Raw genomic sequence first — 12,176 nt, 5'->3', positions numbered from 1 at the left:
AGAATTCCTAATTTAAAGTTTATAAGGAAATAAAAAACCTAGTAAAACTAAAACTCCTAAAGAAATTAAATAAATGTAGAATTCTAATTCCTATTCCTCCGTTGATATTATTTTCCAATGAAAACATCTATATCAGTTTGCTTTTCCAAGTGTGCTGAATTTCAACATTTAATCGGTGTCTTTTATAAATTTCACCATCATAGGATGTGAGATAAAGTTGGATTAGTATCTTGTTGGTGTTTGGTGCATAATTTATTAGCTATTTCTGTTGTTTATTCACAAGGTATTTTGTGTATGTTTAAAAATTTCATACACTTTTTGTGTTATGCGGTCAACTTCTATTTTGTGAGTTCTTTTTTGCAAGCCTTGCCCTGAGAACGTAAACCATTATTTATAGCATATATCACCAAGTTACACAACCTACACATTTCTGCATGTCCTGCTTCATAAAAATCTAGACCTTTTGCTAGTATTAAATTTGTTTCAAATTTGTATTTTCTTGCCCAAAATTCTTCTCAGGTGAGAAGTGGATACACATCCACTACTGGCAGCCAATTTCAAGAGCCCAGAGTTTCCGGAATTGACTCCATGACTGCAGAGTCGACAACTAATAGTGCTTCAGTAGTGTCATTTGCTGAAGCTCAAAGACTCATTTCTCTGGTTTTTTCTTTATGCACGAAGGTTTGCCTCTCTTGACTATTACTGTCTTTTAATGCTTATTTGTGGCATGTGTCTTAAGGTTAATGGTCTTTTTTCTTTTTCTTTTTGGTTTCAGAAGCCTAGTCTTCTTCAATTCTTATTTGATGTTTATGGGCGAGCACCAAAAACTGTAAAGCAGGTATCTCTTTTATGTTTTTATATTACCCATTATATGTTAGTACAAAAGTCCGGTAAGGAAAAAACTCGAACATACGATCAGAACTCGAAAAGAAAAAGAAGAAATAGGACAGGCTCCAAGGCGTGTATCAAGCCACTATCTTTAAGGTTATATTCGCCCCCACTTATCTTCAGTGTGCAAACGAGTTCCAAGCAAATTAACCTCGAGGACACAATGAAGCCAATGACTATTTGCGTTTTGCACTGACGAGAATAGTCCACTATGCACTGAGTAATGTATAACAAAAACTCAATTTCTACAAAGGATTTCTGCAGCAATACTTTATAGAATAATCTAATAATATTAGAAAATGAAGGAAGAGAAGAAATAATATTAGAATTTGTTGATATTATTTCCAAATGAAATCCCATTCCTATTTATAGGAATTTTCATGTCTCTTCATAGAGACATCTTTCAATAGGTGTCTTTATGAATAAATAAATAATAATAATTATTCATTTAATTTTATAACTATTCAAATAATATTTTTTGAATAGTTATAATTCTTTTTTAAAAATCAAATGATATAACTTTTGACCAATGACCAAAAGTTTTATCTTTTGATTAATTACACCCATTCTTTTATAGTTATTGGGATACTATAAATATTTAAAAATATTCCAACAATCTCCCCCCATTTTCAAAATATTTAGATTTTGATATTCTTGGAAATCAATTTGCATAAATAAAGGTGTCTTACGATTGAACCTTCACTTAGTGAAAACATGTTAAAGTTAATCGAAATTGTATGGTAGACTAAGCTTTGAACCAACTATTCCATTTGATTAACTGAACACATCTCACACAATGATTTCAACATCAGTCAATGCATAGTATCTAGGGACACTATTATAGCCATGTGTCTATGTCCTCTTTTCATGAGTGCTGTCAGAGCCAAGCCCTTAAGCTCCTAGAAGCGGCCACACTTCCACTCACATAGGTAGATCCCATCAAAAGTGTTCCCGTAATTATAACACTCTAACATATTTATGTTATGGGTCCATTAAGAGTACATTACTCATCCTTCCCTTATCATTACGGGTACCTAGCACTTTAATCTTAGGATGGATATATTTATAGTGCTAACAGTCAGATACTAATGATGTACTTTGTCTCATTGAACTCAAGACTTGACGTTATACCAAGCGTTGAGTCGAGTTTCCATCATGGGTGACTCTAATTAATAGGCTTGAGTCCCATCCCTTTTGAGGTCCTTTTTACTGCATCTCTAGCAAGACTTTTTGTCAAAGGATCTGCCAAATTTTCACTTGACCTCACATAATTAATAGTGATCACTCCATCAGAGATTAATTGTCGGACATAACTATGTCTTAATCCAAAGTGTCTAGACTTTCCATTATATACTTGGCTATATGCCTTTGCTAGAGTAGCCTCACTATCACAACGGATAGAAATAGGTGAAATTGGCTTAAGCCATAAAGGTACATCATAAAGCAAATTTCTTAACCATTCTGCTTCTTTAGATGCAGCGGCTAATGCAATAAATTCTGCTGCCATGGTGGAATCAGTAATACATGTTTGTTTCTTGGAACCCCAAGAAATGACTCCTCCACCAAGAATGAAGATCCACCCACTAGTAGATGCATGATCTTCCAAACTTGTAATCCAACTAGCATCCGAATACCCTTCTAAAACTGGAGGATATCCATTATAACACAATCCATAGTTAATAGTTTTCTTTAAGTACCTAAGTACTCTATTTAAAGCTTGCCAATGCAAACTACTTGGATTACTTGTGTATCTACTCAATTTTCCAATAGCATATGCAATATCTGGTCTTGTACAAGTCATTATGTACATAAGACAACCAATTAGACTTGCATATTTCAATTGATCAATTTTCCTACCAGCATTAGATACTAATTTTAATTGAGGATCCATGGGTGTAGATGCTGGTATACAGTTGAAAAGATCAAACTTTTTAAGCACATTTTCAATGTAATGTGATTGTGATAAAGCTATAGTGCTTTCATCTCGGGTTATTTTAATCCCAAGAATAACATCTGCTACACCCATATCCTTCATAGCAAAGTTGTTTGACAAGAATTTCTTTGTGTTTTCTATTTGTTCCAAATCCGTGCCAAAAATGAGCATGTCATCTACATATAAGTAAATTATAACACCCTTTCCATTATCAAATTTACTATATATGCACTTGTCGGATTCATTTATTTTATAGCCATTAGCTAAAACAACCTTGTCAAACTTTTGGTGCCATTGTTTTGGTGCTTGTTTAAGCCCATATAAAGATTTAACAAGCTTACATACCTTATGCTCTTGTCCTGGAACAACAAATCCTTCCGGTTGCTCCATGTACACTTCCTCTTCCAATTCACCATTTAAAAATGCAGTTTTAACATCCATTTGGTGAACAACCAAATTATATATAGAGGTAAGTGATATTAATAGTCTAATTGTAGCAATTCTTGCTACTGGAGCATAGGTATCAAAGTAATCAATACCTTGTCTTTGTGTAAAACCTTTTGCTACCAACCTTGCTTTAAATTTATCAATGGTTCCATCGACCTTCATTTTCTTTTTGAAGATCCATTTACAACCTATTGGTTTGGAACCTGGTGGAAGATCAACTAAGATCCAAGTTTGATTTCCCATTATTGAATCCATTTCATCATTTATTGCTTCTTTCCAAAAAGCAGAGTCTTGAGATTTCACTGCTTCTTCAAATGTAATAGGATCAGATTCGGTATTATAACAATAAGGTATCTTATTGCATATACTTTCACCTTTTCCTTCTACAAGAAACATAATGAAATCTGGTCCAAAATCTTTGACCTTTTTAATCCTCTTACTTCTTCTTAATTCTTGACAAGATTCATTATTATTATCAATTTGTTTCAATGGAATCTCATTCTCATTTGAAGAATGAATCAATTGTTGTGGTTGTAATTGTCTTGATATAGAATTAAATCTATTTTCATCAAAAATAGCATCTCTTGATTCAATAACCGTATTAATTGAAATTGAATCATTTGGTTCAATTACTATGAACCTATATGCCTTGCTATTATGTGCATAACCTATAAATATGCATTCAATTCCTCTTTCACCTAACTTTTTACGTTTAGGTGTTGGAACTTTTACAATAGTTCTACAACCCAAACCTTTAAATAATTAAGGTTTGGTTTCCTTTTCTTCCATTGTTCATAGGGGGTTATTTTAGTTTCCTTATTAGGAACTCTATTCAATATATGACAAGCTGTTAGAACAGCTTCTCCCCAAAAACCCTGTCCAAGACCTGAATATGATAACATTGAATTTACCATTTCAATCAAGACTCTATTTTTCCTTTCAGCTACACCCTTTTGTTGTGGTGTGTAAGGGGCTGAAACTTGATGGACAATTCCAGTGAGTTCAAAATAACTTGGATTATAGTATTCTCCACCTCTATCCGATCTTAAGCACTTGATAAATGATTCACACTGAAGTTCAACTTCAGATTTATAAACTTTAAATTTATCAAGCGCTTCATCTTTTGAATGCAATAAATATACATAACAATATCTAGAACAATCATCAATAAAAGTAACAAAATATTTCTTTCCACCTAATGTAGGAGTATTATGCAAGTCACATAAATCACTATGTATCAAATCAAGCAATTTTGTTTTCCTTTTAACCTTAGGGAAAGGATTTCTTGTAATTTTAGTCAACATACAGGTATTGCATTTTTCAATATTATTATTAAAAACAGGAATTAAATCTAATTTATACATGTCATTCAATTTTCTATAATTCAAATGACCTAATCTATAATGCCACAAACAAAATGATTCAACCATATAAGCAGAAATAGTATTTTTATTCTTATTAATAATATTAAGTTTGAACATGCTTTCGTACATATACCCTTTTCCCACAAAAATTCCTCCCTTAGACAAAATAAACTTATCTGCCTCAAAAACAAGTTTGAAACCAAACTTATTCAACAGACTTCCAGACACTAAATTTTTCCTAACTTCTGGTACATAATATACATCATTTAAGGTTAAAACCTTTCCAGAAGTGAATTGTAGTTCAACAGACCCTTTGCCTTTAATTGTTGCGGTGGAAGAATTTCCCATGTACAAGACATTGTCATTTTCACATTGTGTGAACTTTGTGAACATGCTTTTGTCTTTGCACACATGTTTGGTTGCTCCGGTATCAATCCACCATGTATTATCATCTTGTGCCATATTAATTTCAGATATCATTGCAACGAACTTTTCGTTATTATCAGCCTTAGAAGATGATTTCTTCTTTAAAAATCGACATTCATTCTTGAAATGTCCCGGCTTTCCACAATGATAGCATTAGCCCTTTTGTTTCTTTTTGAACTTAGGTGCTCTATCAGTCTGATTGAACTTTCTCTTGAATGGTTTAGTAGTCTGTACTTCCTCCGTAACATGTACTTTGGCATTTTCAGAATTTAGGTTCTGATCTTGTTTTCGATACTCTTCTTCAATACGAAGATGATTTGCCAAAGCCTCAAGAGATATTTCCTCTTTCTTATGTTTTAGACTTCTTTTAAAGTCTTTCCAAGATGGAGGAAGTTTGTCTATTATGGAGGATACCACAATCATTTAATCCATTTTCATATCATATTGCTTAAATTGATTCAGCATCTTTTCAATATCACGAAATTGTTCCATAACAGAACGACCATCAACCATTTGATAATTATTGAAACGATTGACAAGAAATTTCTTACTTGTAACATCTTCGGTCATGTATCTTGCCTCCAATTTGTCCCATAATTCTTTAGCGGTGACGTCGTTTTGGTAGGTGTCGAACAAACCATCAGATAAACCATTCAATATGTGGCCCATGCACATGTAATCAGCATTGTCCCATTTTTGTCTTTCTCGGGTTGCAGCAACAGATTCATTTTCATTCTCTTCAGGTCTTGGAGTATCCAAAACATAAGCAATCTTCAAAGTTGATAACAAAAAGTGCATCTTTTTCTGCCATCGTCGAAAATTGCCACCATCAAAACGATCAAGTTTAACAAAGTTGGAAGCCAACTCCCTTAGTGTTCCACTTTCATGTGTTGTGGTAGTCATCATGAAATATAACCTTAAAATTGTTAGTACAAAAGTCCGGTAAGGAAAAAACTCGAACACACGATCGGAACTCGAAAAGAAAAAGAAGAAATAGGACAGGCTCCAAGGCGTGTATCAAGCCACTATCTTTAAGGTTATATTCGCCCCCACTTATCTTCAGTGTGCAAACGAGTTCCAAGCAAATTAACCTCGAGGATACAATGAAGCCAATGACTATTTGCGTTTTGCACTGACGAGAATAGTCCACAATGCACTGAGTAATGTATAACAAAAACTCAATTTCTACAAAGGATTTCTGCAGCAATACTTTATAGAATAATCTAATAATATTAGAAAATGAAGGAAGAGAAGAAATAATATTAGAATTTGTTGATATGATTTCCAAATGAAATCCCATTCCTATTTATAGGAATTTTCATGTCTCTTCATAGAGACATCTTTCAATAGGTGTCTTTATGAATAAATAAATAATAATAATTATTCATTTAATTTTGTAACTATTCAAATAATATTTTTTGAATAGTTATAATTCTTTTTTAAAAAATCAAATGATATAACTTTTAACCAATGACCAAAAGTTTTATCTTTTGATTAATTACACCCATTCATTTATAGTTATTGGGATACTATAAATATTTGAAAATATTCCAACATTATATAATTATTAGTACCAAATTAGATCATGCTGTTTGTCCTTGTAATCTGTTTTCTGGTGTGTGACATGTTGATGTAGCTTCATAGTGCACGGTTTATAACTTTTTATAGGCTCAGTGAAAGTAATAGCGTAGCATATGTTTCCTGAAAGTGACATAGTTTGTATGTGACTTAGGGTATGTTTGGTAAATCTTTGAAATTTTCAACATTATATTTTTCAACGTGTTTGATAGCTCATATTAAATTTTACATAATACAAAATTTTCAACAAACTAGTGTTGAATGGGATAATTAGCCAGAGAGCTACTTATCACTTATTGTGGAAAATGCTTTTTCATTTTTATTTTACTTGATTTTGACATATATTATCTCTTTCTTTCTTTTACAAAATATGAGAAATATTCTATTAATAAGATTAAAATTATGAAATGAATAATTTTCAAAATTAAAGATTTACTGTTAATAATATGGTTATATTTTGATACTTAATTTTTACTTACAGGATTGTAATATAAATACAACACTTCCAAAGTCCAGCACTTAATTTTTCAATTTAATTAAAGGCCCCATAGTTCTAGTAATTTCCTGGCCTCTAGTAATTTTTACATTGGGTCTTTCTGAGCTTGCAGCAGTTAGATTGATTTGAAAGTTTGAGTTTGGTCCTGGAGTGTGTCTTATACAAATGTGAGATTAAAGTGCTTGTAGGTAAGATTAAGTTCTAAATCCAAGGTGGTTTGATCTCATTGAAAGTAAACCATGGTCTTGGTTTGTCTGCTGTCTAACAAGTATTCTTTTTAAGTTGACTTCTTGGTTGTAAATCAGGACTGAGTTGAATTAGGTCTAGCTACCTTGAAGTTCAATGTTCGTGGTCCTTGGCTGAAGTCAACTTACCTCCATGTTGAATAGAATCCCATTCGAGTGAAACTGTAGGCTGGATATGTCATTATCTTTTCTCTGAATACTAGTCTGGAATGTCACGAGAATCAGTGACTGGCTTTTATTCTGAACTGTAGATATTGTGTAGTTACATGAGAAAACTTAAGATTCTGCCAGATGCTGGATTGGCCACCTGCTCTATTTAAACTTTCTTAGAAATGTGATCCTTTCTTGATCAAGAAAATTACTTCTGGTTGAATAAATGAACCTCTATTGCAACCTATTTGTTACTTCATTTAATCATAAACTGTTACTGGTTTCTTGATTTGTATTCTATTTGCTGCTGATGCAGGTGTTTCATCGTCATATCCCTATTGTAATTAGAGCCTTAGGTCAGTCTTGTTCTCAGTTACTCCAAATAATATCTGACCCACCACAAGGAAGTGAAAATCTTTTGACATTGGTAGGCTCCAGTTCCATTTCCATTTTGAAAATCTAGTTTACATTAGAAGTTTATTTTGTCTGTTTATTGTTGAATAACACTGATAGCAGTTCTGTTTCCTGGTAAGGTGCTGCAAATACTGACTCAAGAAACAATTCCTTCTCCTGATTTAGTAGCTACTGTGAAGTATTTGTATGAAACTAAGCTGAAGGTTTTTTTTCCCTAACACTTACGGCTCCTATGTTTTTTTTCCTTTTGCAGTCTATTATGATCTTTTTTCTGCCATATGAACCTTTGTGACTGATTACTTGCAGGATGCCACCATCCTTATTCCAATTTTATCTTCTCTTTCCAAAAATGAGGTTTGTTTAGAATTTTCCGTTTCTTTTTTCTTCCTTTGCTTATTTACTTAGCATGATTGTATGTTCAATGCATTTGAAATATAAAGACTGGTGGTGCTGATGTGATTTCACATTGCACATCCATGAAATGGCTTGTACTATCTGCTAAATAACTTAATTTTCTTGCAAAAGTAACATTATTCAAGTTGGCTGTATTCATTAACTTTTATCAGGTGTTACCTATTTTCCCTCGGCGTGTGGACCTTCCATTGGAGAAGTTCCAGCTTGCGCTTGCTCACATATTACAGGTACATGTGAATGATACAATTTTGCAATTTCTTCTTTGGTTGGAGTATGATAACATATTCCAGTCATTTTCAGCTCCTAGGTATGAATTGTCAGGAGACATCAGGTCTGCATATTTATGTACTTCCACAAATGACTTCACATTACTACATTGTTTTATCATTCTGAAGGAAGAACCAGGGCAGGTTTGGGATCAACAAATCTTGAAGATAGTAATTTTAGCATCTTTTTTCTTCACTAAGTTATGTTTATAGGATCTTAATAATTATTTGGGTTGATAAAACATCAGCTGGAAACAATATTGTCCACTTTCTTTCATGAAGCTGGACCTTTATGTGCAACTCTAATGCTTGTTTTAGTTTTGTTCTTCTTGGGGAAGTGAACTTACTTTCAAAGTTTAGGCCAATGCCCCTTGTGATTGCTCTTTCTCTACTGGGTTTTTGTATTTACCATTTTCTTTCTCAAGTTTCACAAAAAGAAAAGAGAAAATCGCATTGTATTTGGTTATAAGAGTAAACAAATGATTAAAGTGAAACACGATAAATGTGCGTTAAAAAGAACCTATCTGTATATTAGTTTTAATTTAAGTTCAGCAATATTTGTTGCACTATGTCCACATATTAGTATACACATTCATTTGGTATCGCAAGCAAAAGAACTAGTAAAAGTAGCAATCAAGTTGAGTCTTTCTTTATGGATATTTTGCAAGCCATTGCTCAGAGTTAATATGTTGATTAGTACATTGTAATTTGAGGTTTTCCTTTGGCTCTTGGTTCTTATAGGGTTCAGCTCACATTGGTCCTGCTTTGACCCCTGCCAAAGCTTTAGTTGCCATCCATGACATCATCCCTGAAAAAGGTGGCCTTCCACACAAGAAGGTAAATTTTTATTTCCCTCCTGATCGACTGATTTTATATATGATATTATATGCTCCATACTTACAAGAGATTAATTTAATACTTAACCAAATAGGGAGAAATAGAACTTTGGACCTGTAAACCCTTCAAAGTATTGTTCATTTTGAGGATTTATAAATGGTTGTATTTATCACACATTGTTACCATAGTTGATATTTATATATTGTTCTCTGTTAAAAATTTTCCAGATAACGGATGCTTGCTCAGCTTGTTTCGAGCAGAGAACAGTTTTTACGCAGCAGGTCTTAGCTAAGGCCTTGAATCAGATGGTATGTGTCTGCACTATGTATCTGGGGTTGATACCATGCTTTTACATTTGTAGTAATGTTTTCCTTAATGGAATTCAGGTTGATCAGATCCCTCTTCCTTTACTTTTCATGAGAACAGTTATACAGGCAATTGATGCTTTTTCCTACCATGGTAAGTCTTAATATTGTTCATTTCATTTACACTTCGGTTCTAAATCATGTAGACTTCCTGGAAAAAACTCGAATGGCAGATTCAGATTGTTTTTGTAGTTGGCGAGGTTTTTTTTTTTTTTGTTTTTTGTTCAAGGAGTCTGTGTGAGTTTGACCTTCTTAACCTGATCAAAAACCATATCTAAATGGTGTTTTCATATGTTTATTGAATCATTTGCGACAAACTACTGCTGCACCTATTTTAGATTCTCAACTCCAAAACAAAGTAAGAGTGCATGATCAAGTCATTTGTGTTGATTGTAATATGGTTTCATTTCTTGTTCCTATGTGAATATTTTAAGGTTTTGTTGAATAGATTTTCTTTTGTAAACCAGGAGCTACTGCCATGCTTGATTCTTTATGGCTTCTATCAGTATATGAATGAAATCACATAAAGCAAAGATTGACCAAATAATTTTCTGAGTCATATATTGTGTATCCAGGTTGATTTTGTCATGGAAATCCTATCCAAATTGTGAGTAAACAAGTCAGTGACTCAACCCATCATTTTCTTTGTAAGCTTTAGAAATATGAACACCCATGCTGTTTAACCTTGCCAGGGGTCAACTAATATTCTGTCTGCTTGTTGAGTGTAGGTCTGGAGAATGCCAAAGTTGTGGGTTGGGTTCTTGAAATGTGTGGCTCAGACACAACCACATTCTTTTCCTGTTTTGTTACAGGAAAACTACAGGATCCACTGCATATGAATTCCCCATTTCCCAAGTGCATATGAAGAAGCTGTGGTTCTTTGTTATTATGTTTACGTTTACACTGTTCTTTTCCTGTTTGGCGTTTGCAGTTGCCGCCTCCACAACTTGAAAGTGCACTGAATAAATATGGTAGTCTCAGAAGTTCTCTGGCTGCTTATAAAAACCAACCAACTAGAAAGGGTTCACTGCCTAGGTGCAGTTCATCTTATTCTAGTTGAGAACCAAAAACTTGAAAAGAAGATAATGTAATACTGGTTCCTATTCTTTTTCTCTTCTTGGTTCAATCAAGATTTTAAAACAAGTTATTACTCGGACAGAGTTGCATACATTTCTAGCTTTTAAAAGTTTTTGACCTTTACTATAAGCATCTTTCTTTTTTTGGTACATATGGTGCATATAATTTCTCATATCTCTTTGTATATACATTTTGGCAGATCAACACTAGCTGTTCTTCATCTTGCAAATGAGTCCCATATGCAGCAACCGCATGTATCAACCTTGCATCCTTCAGATACTTCTTCAGCCCAGGTAGCAACTCTGGCGTGATAACTTCTAGATGTTGAGATTTTAAGAAATTGACCGGCTGCAGCACCTCGAGCATTATGCAGATCTGAGCAACTCCCCATGCAAGGTTTGATTCACTGAGGAACATATGACTGAACCTCTAATATGACCATTGCTTGAAATCAGTATGAGATAACATGACAACCAGTTGCTCATGAAACAGCAAGGGGTCACCATTCAAGAGGTGGTCTGTTTCTTCCCTCCAAGCTCCTTCAAAGGGTGCACCATAGCGCCCTTTACATTTGAGAACCAACTTACTGCTAATTTTTCCGGCACATCTGAACGCCAGTTAGATTAGGTGCGCATTAGCTTATCAATGGTTCCCTCGTTTTGACGAAAGGGAATCCTTCGATTTTGAAGGAAAAATCAATGTAAACATATCAAATGACTCGACCCTAAACTTTTAATATGGTTTAAAATTTAACCAATTAAAGTCCGTATCTAAATTACACATGAAAAAACAAAAGAATTTGAGCAATTATATGTTTGCTTCATGTCAAGATTTTCCGAATGCAGCATGGACATCAAATTTGTAACGCCCCGTACCCGAGACCGTTTCCGGAGTCGAATACGAGGTGTTAACGGACTTAATTCATTACTTAAACAGCTCATACAATTCATTTTAAAATTTCCAAACAAGCTGGCTAACTGCATCACAGTCGCTTTAAAAATCATATCTCGAGTTTCGAAACTCGAAATTCAATTCTGTAAATTTTTCCTGAAACTAGACTCATATATCTATCTACTAATTGTTTTTTAGAATTTTTGGTCAGGCCAATTAGTACAGTTTATTAGTTAAGGTCTCCCCTGTTTCAGGGTTCGACTACTCTGACCTCTGTCTATTACGAATCAGATATCTCCCTGTACAGAGCTTCAATGACTATGCTATTTGTCTCTAATAAAACTAGACTCAATAAGGAATCTGTACATATAAAGCATGACTTCTA

The 12,176-nt window shown here is 33.6% G+C and overlaps 1 pseudogene; it reads left to right on the top strand.

Annotated features, from left to right (window-relative positions):
- The window catches only part of LOC107960680 (uncharacterized), a 28,353-nt pseudogene extending 16,490 nt beyond the window's left edge, over window positions 1-11,863 (top strand).
- The last annotated feature ends 313 nt before the right edge of the window (window positions 11,864-12,176 follow it).

The sequence above is a fragment of the Gossypium hirsutum genome, chromosome A05 (assembly GCF_007990345.1).
Source record: "Gossypium hirsutum isolate 1008001.06 chromosome A05, Gossypium_hirsutum_v2.1, whole genome shotgun sequence".
NCBI classification, from domain to species: Eukaryota; Viridiplantae; Streptophyta; class Magnoliopsida; order Malvales; family Malvaceae; genus Gossypium; species Gossypium hirsutum.
Note: the sequence above shows the minus strand (reverse complement) of the source record. Positions and strands in the feature narration are given on the sequence as shown.